The sequence below is a fragment of the Anser cygnoides genome, chromosome 1, assembly GCF_040182565.1.
Source record: "Anser cygnoides isolate HZ-2024a breed goose chromosome 1, Taihu_goose_T2T_genome, whole genome shotgun sequence".
Lineage (NCBI taxonomy): Eukaryota > Metazoa > Chordata > Aves > Anseriformes > Anatidae > Anser > Anser cygnoides.
This window is the reverse complement of record NC_089873.1, coordinates 207,184,210-207,205,807: the sequence shown is the minus strand read 5'-3', so window position 1 is coordinate 207,205,807 and position 21,598 is coordinate 207,184,210. Positions and strand designations below refer to the sequence as shown.

At 35.3% G+C, this 21,598-nt stretch overlaps 1 protein-coding gene and 1 long non-coding RNA gene across 8 annotated transcripts in view; one reads left to right on the top strand and one right to left on the bottom strand.

The window, feature by feature from the left end:
- TENM4 (teneurin transmembrane protein 4) overlaps positions 1–21,598 on the bottom strand; it is a 1,678,763-nt gene that overhangs the window by 1,058,105 nt on the left and 599,060 nt on the right. The gene's annotated exons all lie outside the window — the stretch shown is intronic.
- LOC106039894 (uncharacterized) lies at positions 3,276–15,816 on the top strand. Of its 2 annotated transcripts, XR_007169819.2 has the most exons (4): positions 3,276–3,791; positions 4,157–4,292; positions 9,234–9,299; positions 13,887–15,816. It is a non-coding gene; the product is annotated as an uncharacterized lncRNA (long non-coding RNA). The 2 variants fall into 2 exon arrangements; XR_010828448.1 differs by lacking the exons at positions 3,276–3,791; positions 4,157–4,292 and adding an exon at positions 6,078–6,379.

Below are 21,598 nucleotides of genomic sequence, written 5' to 3'. Positions count from 1 at the left end.
ATTTAAACCTCTGCAAAGACTCATTTAAGACCCATTTAACCCCACCAGGGTAAACCTTACCTTTAAGACATGAGATATAAATAAAATCTATTCCTTATTCAGGTTTTCACTCAGATGAATTATAGTACTAAAGCTCTATCTTTCCAAATGCTAAACACCTTTAGGTGCAGAGTGTCCAGGAAATTCAATAAATGGTGTGCTATTTTCCTTGTTTTAGTATTTTCATATAGAGAGAAGACTCAAAGGAGCTTAATTAAAATGATCAAGTAGATGGGACAGGTGGAACAGCAGCCCTGGGAAGACAGGGAGACTTCAGGCAGTTTAAAAACTGAAAAGGGAGTAGATAAGGGCGCAATGTAGGCCTTTTTTTTTTTAATGACATTGGTGTTATTTTATTTTATTTATTTATTTATTTTTTTCCCACAAAGAAAGATGGAGACATTTGTTTCTGGGGTCATGATGGGTCAACGATGGGGTCATTTCTTTCTACGAGAAAGATGGGGATATTTGTTGAAACTAGTAAGTAGGAGATAAGTTCAAAAGAGAGAAGTGAAATCTCCTTTTTACAAAATAATATGTAAATTTCTAAAACTTGATGGCAAGGAAGTCTGACAAAAAAAAAAAAAAGATTAAGCAAATTCAATAATAGTAGATTCATAAAAAGAAAGTGGAAGCACAAGGATATAACCTTAAAGGAAATAAATAAATAAATAAATAAATAAATAAATAAATAAATAAATAAATAAATAAGAGGGGGGAGAGAGAGAGAAAGAGAGAGATTTCTGGATGCTGGGATAATAAAAGGGGAGTGGAATGCACACAGTGATCACTTTTTGATGCCTTCCATAGTCAACTGCTTTTATTGCCTTTCCTGGAGACCAAACATAGGGTTAGATGGTTCCTCCCACCAGGGCATTTCTTGTGTTATTTTAAATGTTGAAATTCAAATTATTTCAGAAAAAAAAAATAAATGTGTGCTTCTTAATGATCTGGCAACTGAATCAAATAAAGTTTCCTGATAGCAATTTTGCCTTTTCCTTTCCTTTAAAGAGCCCTGAAGGAATGTGTGCAAGAAATGAATTATTATATTTAGATTTCTGATTGGATCTCAGTGGTTTCACATCAGGGATCAAAAGGTCATGTGAAAAACCTTTTACAGTAAGTATTCTGCTAGGGCATTTCTGTGGATTTATTGCTCAGCTTTGGCAGTTACCACTACTTTAAGATATAGTGGATTTTAGATGCCCACCTTAGGGTGCACTGAATCACAGCCTGAAAGTGCCAGTTTCTCTCCATGAAGAATAAAATGTGGATTACTGGCCCTGATGTAGATATTTGCACTGGAGATATCTGCAGTTAGGTAGGATGAATCTTGACAATTCAGCTTAAACGGGGGATTATTTATTTATTTATTTATTTTACTTTAAAATACATAAGCATAGAAAAAAAAATGTCATAAAGATTCAAGCCCAAATTACCAGAAATCAGTCTCCAAAAAAGCCATTAGCAGATGGCCAGAGTACAATGACTATTTCCAAAGGCTTGTGGCTCGGAGAATGCCTTGAGGACCTTCTAAACCCAAAGTGCTACATTTGTGCTAAATTGCTCTGAACAGTTTGCATCTCTGATTTAGACCACGGAAACATTCACCTTTTGCCATCACCGAAAGAGTTATGTAAAGCATGTGATGCAAGGATGCGGTGTATACTTTATCCCAGTGCAGGGTCCATTAGTACTACAGATTTCTGGAGTACCTTGAACTATCTATCTCGGTCAAAACACAAGTTGTACTTTTGAAACGAAAAGTATTTGACAAATTTTAATATAACATTGTTGATGATTTCTGTATTTATTATTTCTTATCTAAGAGACTTAGTCTAGAAGTAGAAAATATAGAAAATCCAACTTTAATCAAATGTGTTTATTTTTGGTAATCAGCACAGATAACCAAAACAAAATGTGAGTCTTGAATAAATCCTAACAGTTTTACAGGTTTTAGCTGTCTACACCTTTTTTTTTTTTTTTTCTTCTTTTAATCAAGTGACAAATATCAATTTAATTTATAAAATTACTGTGAATTTATTTACTTTAATATCTTATACATGCTGTCACACCCAAAGTAATAAATATTAGTCTAGCAATTACCTTTGAAAATTTCTCTGATATTATTAATAGGAAATTGAAACCAATCAAGGTGTTTTCCAGCCCCATGGCTACAGAAATGAATCTGTGTATTACTTTGATTAAATACATAGTTTTATGTATGAACTATGAGGTGTTTTGTTTTGGTTTTCTTTCTTTTTTGTTGTTTTTTGGTTTTAATCCTTTCTTTAATTATTTGTGGACGAGACCCACTTGTACAACTGTTTTAGAGGGTGAGTGATGCTATTCATATGAACAGTGGCTTACCAAAATAAATACAAATTTTACTAAAATCAGTACTATTGTATTTGAAAATAATGCAAGCCAAATCCAAGGGTTTTGTATTTCCTTGTGTCTTGAGCACCAGAAAATGTATCCCTATAACATTAACACAACCCGTACACTAGTTCAGTTCCCACACCCTTTATCATTTTTTCATTTCCTTTAGGGAGTTTCTATTAAGAAGAAAGTATTTTGGAATGCTCAGAAATTTTCTGAATCAGTGAACCACAAAGTAGAACTGCAACATGGCATAGGTTTCAATATCCTTTGGTATTTTTTGATCGTTATTCCATTGAACAATATAAGAAAAATTTAGGAAATATAGGAATTGAGAACAATGTAGAAAAAAAAAAATGTAAAAATTTAGATTAGTTGTTAGGGGAAAATTCTTTGCTCAGTGGATGGTGAGGCACTGGAAGAAGTTGCCCAGAGAAGCTGTGGATGCTCCATCCCTGGAGTTGTTCAAGACCAGGTTGGATGAGGCCCTGGGTAACCTGGTCTAGTGGGTGGCATCCCTGTCAGGAATCCCTAGCAGAGGAGTTCGAACTAGATGATCTTTAATGTACTTTCCAACCTAAGCCATTCTGTGATTCTATAATCAGAAAGAGTAGAAGAAACAAACAAACAAACAAACAAACAAACAAAAACAGTGTGATGACATTTCTTGTTTTTGACAAAAATTCCAATAAATAAATGGATTTAACTATTTGGTTTGGGTCAAACTGGAAAGAGCAACAGAATTTAAGTACTAAATTGAACAGTTTAAAAATTCAAGTATTCAAAAAAATGCACATTTTGAAATAATGATCAGATCTGAGAAACTAAATGGACATTTGACTGAAGTAGCCTTTTTGCTTTTCCCATCCCAATTAAATCCTTTTTTATTATTTATGACTTTTTTCTTATCTATAACATATTATGAATGAGAGCACCCGTTTCACTAAGTCTAAGAATTGTTTAGATGTTTCTGTTCCCATTACTTCAAAGCTACTTGGTTAGATCATTATCTCCTGCTGGCCTGAAAAAGGCTGAATTAAAAAAGTTAGCTTTATAAAGTATTATTTTGTTTAACAATACTTATTTAAGCACAGGTAAGTACTAATTGTTCCCAATGTACTAACCACAGCTTAAATTATCATGTTCTGCCCATAGTCATACTGGTAAGGAAATAATCAAGCTCCCCAGAGGTTTCCTACTGGATCAACAAAACTGCCTCTGAATGTACAAGAAAGAAAAGTGGCAGTGAAAGGAAGAGGTCTGAAAGGACACCATTTCCTGTTTATTACCTGTGTTAGCTGAACATACACAGGGCAGCAAACTCTTCTATTTACAAAAGAAGGATGATGCAACTAAGATGAAGGAACCAGGTGGGACAAACAATGCTTGATCTTTAAAATGTGTGAATCCATGACAAAATGTGTGAATCCATTGCAAATCATGCTATTTTGCAAAAATCTCCATTTAACAGAATTCCATGTCTGTATTTAACAGTCTCAGAATGTGACGAGTGTATCAGAATATAAAGAAAAAGAAATTAGTTTTTTTTAAAAGTATTTTTTAAAATTATTTTTATTTTTAAATGGCTTATGGATGGTAGCTAGATCTGTTATTGTCTCTCTATATTTTTTTGTTAAATGTTGTCCTATTTCTGTCTGCATGACCTAATCATGACTGAGTTGCATTATACACAGGCATATTCAGCATTTAACTAGTGTTTTTAAAACCTTTATAGCTATACAGGTATAACAAAATTTTCTAAAACATATCCCATGAAGCTTGGAGTATGAGTTTATTTCACCAAAGTGAAGAAATCTGTGAGTGAAACTGTTGGAAAACAACACTGAGGAAAAACAAACAAAAAATGCAAGGTAGGATTTTGTAAGAATTTTTACAGTATTTAAGCACATGAGAAGTGCATGACAACAGGCCAGATCAAAGGTTCATCCAGTCTAATGGCTTTGTTCCAGTCATGGCTGTGCTGAAGCAAAAAAAAAGTCAATAATATGCTGCACACAGATTTGGGATCAATTCATAAAACTTGATAAACAAAGTAGTAGGCAATTATCCATGAGGAGTAAAACATGATAGTGTAAGCTAAAGGCAGAAAAACAGCCTGTGGCTGAGAAGGTGTATGCTGAGGAAAAAATAATTTTAAAAAATCTGTTGTCTACTAAATGGATAACATTTTTAATAACAAGGTAAAATCAGATTATTTGATAATTATTTTTGTTTTCTGTTTGGAAAAAAAAAAGAATAAAATGCTACAGAACATTATAATGCTTTCCATTGCATTAGTAACCAAGGAAGATGTTAAACATCTATTAGGAATACATATTTGTTACTTAGGAGCTGAATTCCTTCTTATTTTATTGGAGATAGGTGCTTATGTACTTAAAAACAAAATCTGATGAGCATCTACCTGCATTTTACACACCTAAATACTTTATAATTGTAATTAAAAATCTTTTACAACTAATAATTACACCATTAACTCATCCCTTCTGGTGGCTAAATTGAACACCTGCCTTTAATTATGATGACTTGGAAAAGAGAAGCAGCCTGAAGATTACAGGATTGTAGAATTGGAAATGCAGTGTTACGTGAGTACATTTTGTTTAAATAAAACCATCTTATCAGACAAGTGCCCAATTATCATTTGTATCAGAAAATATTTAATTTTACTCTTATTTGCTTTCAGCAAACATTAATTTCAGTGCATGTAATAGGGAAAAGCAATGATCCTGAAAGAAGAAATTTCAGTTATAGATGATTTAGAAGCTTTCAGAGAATCAAAATTACTTCTCTTCTGATTGAAATGATTTCTGTTTTTAGATTATGCTTGTAGATTATGGGCAAATGCTCAACAACATCACCCTGTATTAATCTGTGAGCAAGGTAGCTTAGTAAGAAGTGTACTAAAGAATAGAAACTGATTATAACAAAGCAAAGCAATTTAACGATCCCATGTGTTGTGTAAATCTGAGTAAAAAGAACTCTCAACACTTCCAATGGAGCTTTAATTTTAATCTATTCTGAGAAGTTTAAATCATAATGAGGTTTTGTCAATCATAAATATTCTTACAACGGGTGAGGGTGCTATCAACCTGAAGTCACTTCATCCTTGTACATGGGAGGTGTGGGCTGGATAGATGCATTTTATCAAAGACGCAGGCTAAATATATTTTTTACACCATGCACATTATTGCTTTTTTGTTTTATTTATTTTTTATTTGCTTAGGAATATATATGAATGTCTTTTGAAAAGCTGTATCTCAGCTTAAATTATGTGTATTACTGGTGATTGTCATAGGTTGGCAGAATCATAAGCTGTGTCTGTAAAAGGAAACTAAGTAGTGCTGGGGCTCAAACGTGGCATTGGCAAAGAACCGTGTATGTAGTTATGTTGTTAGCACAGACCTTCTCATGTGTAAAGAAAACAGATTAGAAGGGACCTCTGGAGACTGCCAAGTCCAACTTCCCACTCAAGATGTGATGGCTTACATGTTAAATCACTTTGCCTGGGGCCTCATCCAGTTGAGTTTTGAAAATCAGCAAGGCTGAAGACTGTGAAACTTCTTTGGGCTGGGTCTCTGCTCAGTTACTGTAATGTTTTTTTCTTATGTCTAACCAGAATTCTCCTCTTTGCAGCTTGTTTTGATGGCCCCTTGTACTTTACTATACACCTCCAAATAGATCCTGGCTCTGTTGTCTCGATAGTCCTCCACTAAGTAGCTGAGCCTATAACCTATATTCCTCCTCCTCATTCTCTTCTCAGAGCTGAATAAACTAAACTATCTCCCTTAGCCTGTCCTTGTATTCATTAAACCTTCTTGTTTTGCTTGGCATATTGGATTGTATTTACTGATTTAGTCCATCACTTGCCATGATAGGCTCTCCAGACATGATGCTCTCAATCTGTGACTAACTCCCAATCATCATTCACTTTGGAAATTTTGTAAGTAAAATATAAGACAACATTTTATTATTTTGAAATTCTATTATAACATCTGAATAAATTTTGTTTGTTTGTTTGTTTGTTTTTCTCTCTTTATAGGCTAAAAACATCTGCATTTCACCTGAGATTGGATATGTTAGTTTTGAAATATTATATATTATTTATCTGTGTAAATGTCCTTTGCAGTGTTCAGCTTTGCTTCTGTCTCAGCTGTCCCATAATTTCCCAATAACTCTGCTCTCTGTTCAGCCATGGAGTTCTAGTTTTATTGCTCAATGCTTTGATTTCTATTCCTATGAATCTTCTATTCCTTCCATTTCTATTTCCTACTAGAAAGTATGGAATACAGGACCAAAGGTTATAAACTCAGTAGGGAAAATATCTTGCAGGGTCATTATATATTTCAATAATTCGCCACTGCATGAAAAAAAAAAAAAAGTCTACAAAAATAATATAAACAGAAGCAAAGACAAAATTATATTGAAACTGGGGCTGTAGCCATTACATTTCACTAGTTGATGTTATTTTGATAAATCAGCTGATAGGCAAAATAAACATAAAACAAAGCAGTTATTTCATTTATTACTTCAAACCTTCTGGACCAACCGGTCAACCTAAATCCAGATGTGAATTTGACCATTGTTTCACAGCTTCTTAAGTGATAATAACTAAGTCCTGAATCTTAAATTTTTTAAGTGTGAAAATTTCAAAACCAGAGCATTGATATCAAATCTCAGAGACACTTCTAGATAATAAACTGGATTCTGGGTCACATTTTCATTCTTTAGGTTACTGTGACTGTGCTAAAGGTGGCACAGGGTGACACCATGTGCAGATATCTTTCAGTACTGGAAAATACTTGGATGAGGAATGATCAAAGAGACACATTTAATTAGTCATTGCCCCAGGAGAAGGAGGATGATTGTCCTCAAAACCAGAGTATTCCTGCTGTCAACATGAAGGAATTATTTGCAACAAGCACATAGCAGACAGCTGTTAAAATCCAAATTTACTCTTGAGCTGCATATTAATATGTTTACAACATATATAAAAATGTAGTCCATTCTCTTTATGCAATCTCACCTTTTAGTGATGACCCAGAGAAATGCCACCTGAGCCCAAGGAAATAAACATGCAAAAGTATTCAAAAAACAGGTTTGGGAGTTTGTGGCGGGATAGCTATTTGTGATGTGAAACCTCACTCCTCTGGAAAGTCAGATTTGCTGACATAAATTCCTTGGCTTCTTTGGGTTTGTGCTCTACCTTCCTCAGACGCATCACCCATTTTGTACTAAAATTGAATAATATAATTAAATATATGCAATATATTAGCCTTGCTTTATGTGTTTGCTTTCACAAGGTCACTTTGAAATGATCTGTCAGATAACTGCAGTTAGAGAGATGGAAGGAAAGTAAGAAACTCATGCAAAATTACTTGACCTACATAGTGTTGGGCAGTACAGTGAAGGCAGCAGAGTGTGTGTGATGGGAAATTTCAGTAGAGAGATTCACAAGGAAATGTAGGAAAACTTATAAATATTGGAAATCACTAGGTATAAAATATTGTTCTTCCTTCAAAGCAAAGCCACAGTACAATATAAAAGAAATTCAAGTCATTACATCTAATTACAAAGAAGTGTAAATCACTATGGGTTTTTATTTCTAAATCCAAACTCTAATAAAAAGAATAATTAACATCTACTCAGAAAAGTCTAGTACAGCCTTCCTGAAATATTACAATGATTTCCATGGTATCATATAGCCTAGCAGAAATTAATGCTCTGTAAAAAGCTGAGAGAGGAGAATCTAAAAATATGAAAGGCTAATAATATTTATTTGTTAAATGTCCCATTGACATATTGTTTTATCAAAAGTATATTTTTTTCCTCTAATGTTTCTTCCTCATAGCATTAAACATTGGTGCACTTTCAAATATTGGTGCAGTTAAAAGCAGTTTTAAAGTTGCTTTGCAGTTTAAGGATGGATTTTAGCTTGCATTTCTGCGTTTTGCTGAATTAAAAAGAAAATTATAGAAGGACTTGAGAATCTATTAGGTTATGAAGGGGTCAGCATGTTATGGCGTATCAGGAAGAAAATATTAGGAATGTTTAAAAATATACATATAAGAGTGAAAAATGTTGAATATGGAAAAAAAAAAAAAAAAAGAACATGGAATGATCCAAAAGGAAAAATGCTTATTTGATAATACTTAAAGCAGGTTAGTAACGCACTGGGAAGTATTTTATTCTGTCTGAAAAAGTAGTGATCTAACAATAAATCCTTTATTTCCTTCAGACGCAATGATATATGACTAGAAGTAGTGATATACATCTTATTATTGACAACACCTAATTGATATATGCTTATATTAGTTAAATGGGAGATGCTATACACTTGAATTAATTCCAAAGAGTAATAGAAGATTAAACAAGCACAGAGCTGGGAGGTTGCAATGAGACCTCTTGTAAAGATACAAAAGAACAAATTTTGGATGCTGAAACACTGAACATTGAATAAATCTAATCTATTGTCTAATTTTTTAAAACATTATCTACCACACCATATAGTACATTGATCCCTGTTTACCTTCCTATCCAAATATTTTGTTAAAATTTTGCCTTATGGAATAACCTCTCTGACTGTCATTCATTCATGGAGACAATGAAATAATGGGGGGGGGGGGGGGGGGGAAGTCACCAACATCCAAGGACTAAAATCGCAAAATTGCAGTGAAAATTTGATTTTTATTATGAGAATATAGACCATTACAGTTAATTGAAAATGGACTTCAGGAAGAATCTGGGATGTAAGCCCAGATTGTAGTGTCTTTCACCTTGCTTTTTTTTGGCTGCAGGTACAAGTCACATGGCTGAAGTATTACACGAAGGAAGACAGGACTGAATGGGACATTTCTGCTCATGTAATTATAAGCCTTCATAACTTGACACAGCTCCATCTCAGAAACAGATGCTTATGGTTGCTAGCCAGGGTTTTTTTGTACCTTTACTACTCTGACAAAAAGCCTGTTCCCCATTCTACTGCTAAAATGATGGGTAATCTTCTAATTTCCGTATGCCTTTAGGGTCAGAATTACTACAGCTAAGCAATTCTCAGAGATGCCTTAGGGTATCCTGAAAGGCACCAGAAACTAAAGCACTTTCCAGCTTGCCCAGAAATTTGTTTTACATTGCTGTTTCTGCTTTCCTTCTCTATCGAGGATCTCATAGATGTTCCTTGTTTTGAGTGCACAGTGAGCAAGCTTTTGGGACTATAAGATCTTTACAGAGAGATGGTAGTGGGTTCTGTAAACCAAAGTAAAAAAGACTGATGTAGTATGAAATTAGACTTGTAAGTGATTAACACAACGGAAAGGTTCTGCCCTATAACTCTTAAATGACCTTCAGCTGTGCTATGTGAATGTGTAGCAAAGCAGATCAAAGAGAATTTATACAGCTAAGATGGAAAATCTTTTTCACGCAGAACACATAAATTATTCAAGCATTGCTTATATCCCTATTTACGACTGAGTTATATCGTCACTCTTCCCTCACAAGTTTTGTTTCCCCATTTCCCCATGGTATTCCCCATTATCGCCAAGGCAAGTTGTATCCCGGTTTTTAACAAGACGTACCCAATTTCATTTTCTGAAGTCTTTTTAATCTGCCACTGAAATTTGATGTTGGCTTATCTGCATTATATACCTTTGATTTTAACTATTTTAGAAAGGAAAATCCTTTCTTTTCTTCCCTTTCTATTTGATCCCAGTTCATCAAAGTACGTAAATATATATCTAATCGTGCACACCTGAGTACTTATTCTGAATTTATCATGTTTTAAAGCTGTTGTTGAGGACAGTAAGATTCTTCTTATTTATTTATTTATGTTTTTTTCAAATGGACAAGTGGATTTGATATTTTTTTTTTCCTAGTAGGTGGGTCAGGCATAAACCTCCACACCAATTCAGTAAGCTTGGCATCATTTTACAGCTCTCTACTTTTTGAAAAGCCTTACAATACTAGCATGTGAATTAGATCACGTAAACATGGAAAGGCAGGTGATAATAAAAGGCAATGACTGTCAAGCCTATGGCATAGAGCCCCTTAGTGGGTCTATAACAGACTGCAGACCTTCCCACAACATTGACAACAAACATCTTCTATTCAAAAACAGAAATTTCTGGAACAAAATGTTAGCTAGGTGGGTGTGCAAAGGTAAACTCTTACATTAAAACAGATGCAAATAGTGGAATCTGTGCAGAGAGCCAAATTCAGTTTTCATTAAAGTGGTCAGGAAAATATTGTCTGTAACATGATCGGGATATGGTCTGAGCTGAATCTAGACAGTGAAATTTAGTCTAAGTACACTGTGCAGAATGCAAAACATTTAAGTTCATTGTAATGTTATAAATACCTTCACTTCTATGTTGATTCTAATTTTACAAGGAAATGTGTTCAGTAAAAGCATTAGTCCAGTTAAACAACTATTCTTTCTCCTTCTCTTTTATCATCTTTAATATAATAATAATAATAATCAGGAAGCAGATAGGAAAGTAAAGCTAACCTTTTAAGAAACCACAAAAAAGCTGTGTTTTCTGTGGCTGTATTTTTCTTCATGTTTTCTATTAATAATTTTCATTATACATAAATGATAATACTTCTAGAAGAAATAAGCAAGTATTGTAAAGATGTTTCTATAAACACTCATTTACTATAGGAAATGTATTCATGCTATTGTTTCTTGCCCTGATGGGAGTGTTTCTACAGACAACGATGTATTAGTATAATGCTGGAGAAAAAAAAATAATTCAAAGCTTCCTCAATTTCCCTGAGAAAATAATAAATAAATAAATAAATAAAAATTCCCACAAGTATATTGACCAATTAGTAATGGGGAAGTTATCAGGTGATTTTTCTAATAACTTGTAGGTAGGTATAGACATGCACAGTGAAATGCATGAGAACAAAGTACATTTGGCTAAGCAATAAATAAAGGAAAATAACAATCTGCTTGGTGACATACTAATACTTATATTCAAATTCAGCTATGCAGTTTTCAGGCAACGAAAATATCAAACACAACAGAAGTGTATTTGCATTGAAAAGAGTCACCATGGTATTTATGATGAACAAAAATTAAGAGCAACCAAGGCAAAATCCTTACAAATGGAATGACAACACATTGAGTCCAAAGAAGCCTCAGGCCCTATAATTTGTCACAGAATAAAAGTTGTTTACTTGCTTTATCCCTTTATATGCAGGATGAAATAGGCTTTGAGTGTGTCTCTATCTCCCCAGGGTGCAAAGGGCGAGGACCATCCCTGCTGCAAGCACAGTGGGAGGAAATTCAAGGACTGTAGTAATTAGTTAGAGTCCCCCCCCCCCCCCCCCCCCCCCCCCCTCCAGCTATTTCCCACAATATGGACACTCATATTGTGAGTGTTGTGAGTTTGGGACTCACAGCACTACAGGTAAACCACTGCAATGGGGAGTGGTAGAAAGCCAGATCTGGTAAGAATGGATCTTTGTAATGCGAAACTTTGTGACAGCGTGATATGCTCAAGCATTTGCAGATGTGTTTTTTTTTTTTTTTTTTCCAAAGGCGCACATGCATTTGTTCAGACCATGTCACTTTAGAGGTGTTCTAAATCCCACCCTACAAGTGTCAGTCTCCCCACAGAGTCTGCACATGGAGCCTACAGAAGCCAGACCCCTTCTTTGCAATCTAGCTGCCTACTAGTTGAGTAGTATGTTTAGTTTCCCAAAAGAACCAGTATGAATTTAACAGCACAACAATTTATAACACAATAAATGTTCCACCTGCTCTAAAGCAGTGCCTGGTTTCAACAAAAATAAAATCACTTAGGAAGCTCATAATCAGAATCCCTTCCTTCCTTCCTTTCTTCCTTCCTTCCTTCATTGGATGCACTTAAAGAACCTCACTGTGATGAGCAAGAGTATGAAATGTTTGCAATAGGATTCCTATCTAAGCAGATATTTTCAGAGAAAGTATCATGACAGTAATTTACTCCTCATACAAACTGCAGAGCAGGGTATTCCTCAGCCAATTCCCATGCCAAAGAAGTCTCTCAGCCACTATATCAAACATGGAGTGATGATGCTTTGGCAGCTATCAGTGCATGATGTCCAGGACTGAGCTTCTGGCAGTCCAGGATGAAATCTGGGAGCACACCTGCTAAATAGCAATCCTGAGCATCTCAATGGGCCCCTCAATCCCCTGCTTCACTTTTCCTTTCTTCCTCCTCCCTGATGTGCTATCATTTCTATTCCTCAGTTCATGCTTAAACAAAAAAAAAGTGTGGTAGACTAGTACTCCCAATGTTATTTTTTTTCCCAATTGAAACTAACAATAATGTTAAAGCAAAGCTTCCTAGTGACCTGGCTTTTTTCAGTATCTTAGCTTTATATATAAATTTGTAATTTATTCCAAAAATACATTAAAGGCTTAATAATTGGCAATAAGCACTTTATCATGAGTATTCCTGTACCTAAGACCTTCAAAATAGATAGGTGGGAGGGAAAAACAAAACTAGCAATGATTGTCGTAGATGATTGTTGAAGCTGCACTCTAATACCTGCTTACAATTTTTTCCGACTCTAAAAATTCTATCACTTTAATTCTACTGATATGGTTAAAGTTACTTGTACTTTCATTGGAAATTTAAGTAGAAGGTCAGAACTCAATATATATATATATATATATATATATATTGTTTCTTATTAGAGACTACAGAGATAAATCCAGGATTTGTGGAGTTTTTTGGGCTTCTTGGCAGTAGCTACTAATGAATGAAAAGTTTTATGTATTTAAAAAGGAAGGGAAACAGACAAAACAGAGAGATGTATTTCTGCAATCTCTTGTGCAGGAAGAATAAATGTCTGGTTATTATTTCTGATTTGCTTTCAAATCTTCAACTCAAGTTTAAAGATGCTAGGGAAAGATTAAGCCTTAGAATTGCCTGTTTCAGATTTTATAGATGTAAATGTATTTCATTAAAGAAGGGATGTATTTAAATAGGAAAAGTAATCAAGTAAAATCTTAGCTCATAGACATCAATGGAAGCTTTCCTGTTGTTTTCAGAGAAGCCAGCTTTTCACCAAGATTTTTCATTTAAAAATCAAGTCAAAACCTTTCTTCTTTCTCTTGTCTCTCAGAAAAAAAAAAAAAAAGAAAAAGAAAAAAAAATAAAATGAGTCAGTGAAGCTCACTGACCAAAGAATATTAAAATTCCATACGAATATTATTCAACTATGTAGCTGTGGCAGTGAGACAGAAAAATGGTTTTGGAAATTTCCCTGCATGTTAGCACTGTTATTAGCTGTAGCCCCTAGATGGTGCTGCTACAAACACTCTTGCAAATCAACAGACCATATAGGCAATTAGACCTAGGAAAAATGATTTATCAATTGTGATGATGTTCACACCACCATTTACCTTGTTCTTTATCTGAAAGTCTGTGCTTAATGCTTGTTTTTTTTTTTTTTTCCAGTGTATAACTAGTGTGCAGAAGTCCTAACCATGAAAATAATATTAAATGATATCAAACATTGCACGAGAAATGGAACCCCTACACCAGAATGAAAAGATCTGCTTTGTCTTACAAACTCTCTCTAGTATTATGGTGCAGTTATGAGACATAATTGGCTAAAAGCTCCCATTAAATTGCTTCAAAAGGTAGGATTGACCTCATCTAGCTTTCAGGGTGGGATTCAGCTCCATATTCAGATATCACAGTTCATATATCTCTACGTGAACTACGTGAACTTGGCTTTCAGATAGTGTTCCAGTGGAATACAAATCTCCTTTCTTATATCTGTGAGCCCAAGAAGATGTCTCAGATATTTCAGGGTAAACTAAAAACTACTAAAAACTACTAAAAACTTGTGTACAGACAGCTGAATCTTGATCCTGACATTAGGACAGATGAACTCCACATGTATTTTGAAGACAGTGAGGAACTAAGTAACCAATGCTTTGCTGGGAAAATCAATGGCAGACGATAGCAAAAATATGCTTATGTCTATCTTGGAAACAAAGTCCTTGATGCTTCAAGAAAACATATTATGCAGTAATAAAAAAACCAGATCAGTTTGTTTGTCTCTCTAACTGCTTTCCCAACTCCTAAACTATAAGAACCATGCTCAAGAGACAAGGTGACCTGAAAAACTAGCTATTACATTTGCTTGTAATAATTGGAAAGGGAATATCATGCAAAGAAACCGAACGATAAACATGTTCCCTATAGACCAGAATAAGATAGAACAATGTCCCTGTCACAGAAAGTTAAAGAAAAGACAGACTGCAAAAAGCAACTTCTTTTTCATGTTTGGCCATAAAGTTATGCAACAAATAAGGTTTCACAGAGTAGTGTATTAGAATTTGCCAGTAATAATTGTTCCCTACTGAAAGTGTAACTTGGAAAGAGTGTTGAGCTGAATTCTTCAGTGGGAGACAATGACAAATATATGCTTATGACTACGCTAGAAAATAGTGTTAGCCAATGTTGATTTTGCACACCATAAGTCTGTGTGAGGAAGTCAAAGTGGTGATCCGTTGGTCCGTGCATTATTCATCTGCATACAGTGAATGAAAAGCAAATTGAAAACATTCTCTTTTCTCTGTCAGTGTTTTTATAGCCATTATGCCCAAGCATCCTCACATAAGGTTTAAAAAAAAAAAAAAAAAAACTACTGAATTTACAGCAACATAAGGCTCTATGTCCATCATCTACAGTATCTTTATTTTATACCATTGTGTCAGAACACCAGAGGCTGTAAGTCATAGTTGTCATCAGTGTCTTAGACAGTACTTGACAGGTTTTCCTGCTCTTTCTCCAGTGACATTTTGACATTTTGGAATTTTTGTTCTGATCTGTGAGTGTGTAGGTGAATGAGTAGCTCATGTGTAAGTCATGAGACAAGACTGCACAGCAAAGAGCAAAGGGCAGCAGTGATAAGAGAGATGAGCCCCCTCCCTCCAATTTATAAATGCATAAAGCTATCTGAAGATGAGTAGGTAACCATATAAAATACAAAAGTGTACCAATAGCCACCACACATCTACACAGATAACTAACTCAATTTCCTATGTAATAGAGAAGGAAAAACAAACAAACAAAACTAAACAAACAAATAAACAAAAACAGCTTCAATTTAAACACACACTAATATCAGAAAGCACAGATTTTTTTTACTTATTTATTTATTTTTAAATGGCAATCATATTAAAAGAAAGAGACACGTCATCAAGGAAAAGACTGATTTGGGCAGCAGATAAGACAGGCCTGAATGCATCACATGAAACAATAAATACAAAGTCCGTTAAGTACCAAAAGTCTGAGAAATCTACACAAATGTTTTTTTATAGTTATAAGAAAACAATTAAAAATAGTCAATCTGTATCAATCCTGTTCATATGAATAAAGACCTATACAAAAAAAAAAAAAAGTGAAATTTAAATGTCTGTAAGATCGCATTACTGTTTTGTACATCTTGATTTAATTTTAATAACTTTGGGAATTTTTATCTTTGCTTATTCTTTATTTTGCTGAGACAAAACTTACTTAGAATATGGAAGTGAAAGTGAAGTATAAAGTGAAGTTGGAAGTGAAAGACAAGAGGATATACGTAAAAGTGACAGGGACATGTTGAACCTTAAAGAAATGACAGGATACTTCATATAGCACCTAGACAAACATTTTTAAAGCATTTCCTAAAGGCCACATCATCTCCAGTTCCTTCTCCCACTATGACTATAATGTCCAAATGAAGGTCATTCTAGTTGAACAAAGGGCAAAGCACCACAAATATTTCTTTACAGTATGATGGGTACCATAAGTCAGAAATGTTTTTCATCTATTATGTGAAATTAGGATGCAGCAAAATATACCCAGCTAACCTTGTATTTAACTGCGAGGTTGAGCGGTATTGTCAGTGTTACAGCTACCCATAGGGAAGTTTTCTCCAAAGAGGCAGAAAGTTTCTTGGCACTGGCTTTTCCTGGTGCAGGCTGGATCATGTGCCAGAGCAACCCAGAGCCAGTGCACCAGCAAGCACATTATTCCACAAAGTGGAATATCTGCCTTCGGTAACATTTAGCATTTCTACCATACATTCTTGTTATTATGATCACTTTGAGATAACAACACACGCTACAGGGAAAATTCAGCACAGCTCCCAATTAATCCACACCAGTGCAGAGATGCAGATAAATCCCCTTCTACAAGCTACCTTGACAAGGTAAAACACAGGACAAAGTGTTGATGATTGTCCTTTAATCCCTTATATTCCGCAGAAATGAAGGTCATGCATGTAGCACAGCTTGATGCTGCACTCCCATGGTGTGAAATCTGCAGACACAAGCAAGAGACTCGACCACAGTCAGTCGGTGGCTTTCACCTCTACAGCTCTTTATGTTTTGTTGGCACTACGCATGCTATAAAGCATGTTCTTTCTTTGGGGTTAACCCGATTATGCTCCAGCAATAATGGGAAAGGTGCTGGCTGTGCTGCAGAGAGTATGTAGCATGGGTGAGTTACAGCACAAGATCAGAGATATGCCTTCCCCTGTATTTTGGCTTCAGGTGGTGCCAGCAGAGAATACATGGGGAGACGTAAGAGAAATAGGTCTGTTATTAAGAGATCCTTTGTTGCTCTCTCTCAAAGTCTGGGAAACAAGAGGTTTTAGGATTTTCTTCATGAGAAGTAAGGCCAGCTATAAAGATAACTGACAGCTTGAGATACACATCTCCTAGGTCTCTGGCATGGATTATAATTAATTCTAATGATATAATAGAAATAAATGTAGATCCATCTCCCGTCATTAGGAAGCTTGTTTTCTCATGTTCTTTCTGGAGGCTAAACTGTGCCTTTGACTCATTATTAGTGAGTGGAAGAAAATAATGTTACACAGTTGGTCGGTCACTCAAGAAGGGAAGAGTATTTGTGAATGTGCACATGAAAAATAAGCAAATTTGCTGGATGGGGCTGGTGGAAGGATGTGACAGCCAGCTACCAACATTATTTCAGAGCTTGGCACTACACATCACTCTACCTTGCGTAACAACAAGCAGATGAAGCTTTGTGCCCACAATCTTATTTCCTTCCTCTCTGATAGGATTATTAAGCAGTTGTCCTACCATCCTATATTACTCAGCTGTTGATGCTGAAGATAATTTCTGTTATTCATCGTGCTGGCATTTTGGTACCTGTATACACAGCCTCCACAACACTGCTAACCAAAAGCTTCAGATGCGTAAAGAGAGGCTCATGAGCTTTGTCATTCTCTAAAAAATAAATAAATAAATAAATAAATCTGTTCTCCTGAACATTAGATATGGTCCCAATGTATTCAGTAGCTTTCACACAAATCCCACCTCAGTTTATATGAGATACTGTGTTTGTTCCTATGTGATCAGTTCATTCTGTGTACAGAAATACATGGCATGCTAAGTTCAAAGCCAGGACTATGGTTTTGCCAGAACATACTCAGGAATGAGTTCGTGTTTATGAAAACATTTGTAAAGTGAAATCAAGTTTTTATACTTGTTGACTGTAGAATACAAAGGGAAATGCATTAGGTTTCAAAATGAACAGGTCAGATTTTTAAATACAGACAGCTAAAATGCACAATCTTCTCTAATATACTATTAGTTTATTCAATCTGAATAAATGAATGCATTTTTATTGTTTCCAACCATACAGATTTGCAGCTTTCTTTAGGGTTGTACCAATTACAGACTTCAGGGCTCTAGACTTAAGAAATACTTTTCTCATCTGCCTGGACATTGTGTTGTAGTAATCCTCTGCTACATGTTAAAGGATATCACTATCACTGCTTTTCCTTCTTCTGATCCCTCTTTGACAAGAATACATGAAGAAATTAAACCACTGAAATGAGAATCAGAGGGACATGTGGAAGTATCTTGTCTTAAAGGACTGAATGTTCCTCATCATCTTACAGAATTTGTAGATAACAAGAGCACTAACACTGAGCATCAGAGAACTTACAGTCTGTCCAGTCAAGTTGAGAAAAGTGTGAAGAGAAATAGGAATTCCAAATCCAGTATCAAGACGATATCTCAGAGTGCCTCCTGGTAGGCACTCCTTGGCTTATACAAAATAGAAGTCATTTTGTTGTGGTTGCAGCAAAGGACATCAGCAGTCTGGTGCAATTTTGAATAACAACAGACTGCAGATAATTTTTTTTTTTTTTTCAGAATACAAGAGATTCTGCTGCTTTAACTCATAAATTATACCTCTGTGATACCTTGTATGATGAAGAATTCACTTTAGATAGGGGAAAGCTAGAACTTTTGAGAAAGAACTAACATATGTTATGAAGTCCAGTTTGCAATACCCTATAAAACAACTCATAACATCAGTATTCAAATCTTTGATTTATTTTATCAATGAAAAATTGAAAATATCTCCCAAAATAGAGTGTTAGAGATTATTAATACAAAACTGGAGTAAAAGGAAAATCAGATCTATCTCTTGTGCTCAAAAACTTTTAGCAAAAAGAATGATTTACCAGCACACCCTAAACAGACTAGGACAATGCATTCATGCAGCACAGTATGACACTAGCTAGTAGAACCAACACTTTAACATAATGGATCATGCTTTATATTATAGGCACTGGGCACACCTTTAAAAATACAATTCTCTTTAGCTCTTGTTTGCCTGTTAGTAAAATCTAACCCAGAGCAGTACAGTGAGTGATACAATGACTATAAAGCTTTTCTTAAACCTGACTGATTAAAGACTTTTGATTATATTAATCTGATCTGGTTATTCCATGTCCAAAAGTTAATATGGTTTAAACGTGTCTGTGCTAACAAACACCCCTGGAAGATTCAGTAGATAAATTTTGAGCAGATGAGAACAGCCCTTGTTGCTATAAATCTTCAGTAAATGTGCTAAATAAACAAGTGGCAACTGTTTAATATGTAATAACTTTCTTATCACTGTCTTTTAAAATCAACTTGAATTCTCATTAGGGAACCTAAACCAAGATGTGTTAATAGGAGTGTCACATTTTCAGACAATAACACAACCATTAGCACATGTCACTGATACAAATCTATTTGTTAAGCTACATTATACTCCTGAAAGTAACCATTATAGCAATAAGCCTTCTTGTTAATAACCAGCTTGTTTGGGATTACAGAGAATGTGGGATACAGACCATATCTTTTTAACATTATTTTGGAATTTCTTACTGCTTTCTGAAATTTAAAATATCCCTTATCCCAGGTTTATATGTATCAAGATATTTAGCATTTTTTAGTCCAACAAATATATTCTGAAAACAGCTGCTACTACAAATTTAATATAAACAATCATGCTTCATTTTCCATGCCAACGCACTCACAGAAGGGGTAACCTCAATTAAGGTTGTAAGCTCCTAAAACAATATTAGAGGAAACATCAGGCAGCCAAATCCCCAGCTGTGAATGCCCATTACTGAATCTAAAATCACTAGATTTCAAATGAGACTTTTTCTTACATGACTTCAAGAAGGTGTACAAGAACACATACACCTGAAACTCCTTAACTTTCAATTCCCAAACATATGCATTTAAAGTTGTATGTTAAATAAAAGGTTATCCTCTAGTTTGGAATATAAAATTTACCTACCAAGTAAGAGACACCTTGGTTCTCTGAGGAGTCATATTGATATGAAATAAAAATAGATAAATCTATAATTAATTATATATACATTAATCACCTGCCTATATCAGGAACCTGAGACCACTATGTGGCCTTACTTGCCCTGACCAACCTCACCTGGGACTCTCACCTACCCTCTTTGTGCAGGTATCTTAGTCCCTTTCTGAGCTATGCTCTAGGTGGACCTGTCTTCAGCCCTGTGTACTGGCTCTGGCTGGGATGTTAACTTTCCCTGCAGCAGCCCATACAGTGCTCTGCACTTGTAGCTAGAACAGCAGTGGTATCACACCAGTGTTGTGTCTGCTGCTGAGCAGTGCTGGCACAGCATCAGGACTCTCTCTAACCCTCCTAGGGGGTGGGCAAAAATGTGAGAAAAGAAACATCATCAGGGCAGCTGACCTAAACCAACCAAAGGGATATTCCATACCATATGATGTCACACTCAGCAAGAAAAGGTGGAAAAAGGAAGAAGAGGGGAGGGGTGGGCTCTCGTAGCGAAAACGTCTGTCCTCCCGAACACCGGCTAGGTGCGTTGAGGCCCTGCTTCAAGGACGTGGTTAAGCATCACTCATTTGCGGGAAGTAGAGTGCAATTTCTTTCCTCTGCACTTCCACACAGCCTTTACTTGTTTTGTTTTGTTTTCCCTTTTCCCCTCCCTTTTCCCCTTTCTCTTTTCCCCTTTAGTTAAATTGTTTAATTAATAATAATCTTTCCTTAATAATTATTTTTTTCCCTTTAATTAAATTATCCTTTTCTCAACCCATGAGTTGTTCTTTCCTTTACTTCTTCCCCTCCTCTTCTAAGGAGGGGGAGTGAGAGAGCGGTTGTGGTGGAGTTCAGCTGCTTAGCACGGTAAAACCACCACACCCTGTCCTGGCTGGACTTTAGACCTATGTTGTAGGGAACCTATCTTCAGTCATGTCTCTGGTTCCATCTCCTGAACGGACCTATGGCCTATGCTGCAGGTCTATCTTCTGCTTTCGACATGACTCCCTAGATGGACCCTGGACATAAATATAAATATGGAAATATGTGCCATGAATACGTAAAGTGTATATATAAAAACACGTTTGACCAGCTCTTATTTCCCTTCCTAAGTTCACTGACCAGCATAGAGGTGGGAAAAAAAAATAAATTAAAATATATATCTATATCTAAAATTAATTAGCTTTGTCTGTATGGATTTCCTCAACCCACCCCCCCCCCAAAAAAAAAAAAAAAAAAAAAAACTAATTCTCCTTTCCAAACATTTTTTTTTTTTGTATCTTTTTACATGTTGCAGGGACAAGGCACATGGTATCTCTTTTGTGCTAAATATGTTCCATCCCCTCCAAAGACTTTTCAGTCCTCCCAAGCCTTTTTATAGTTGAAGCAAAAATGCCAAAAGATAGGGTTGGGGAATGGACATAAATAATAATCTCACTAATAGGAGTGGAAAATAAAGATCATGAGAAGACTAAAATCCAGTTGATTGATTGCTGAATGATTTCAAGTCCGTAAGAGACACTTGCTTTTGAGCCTGGAAACTC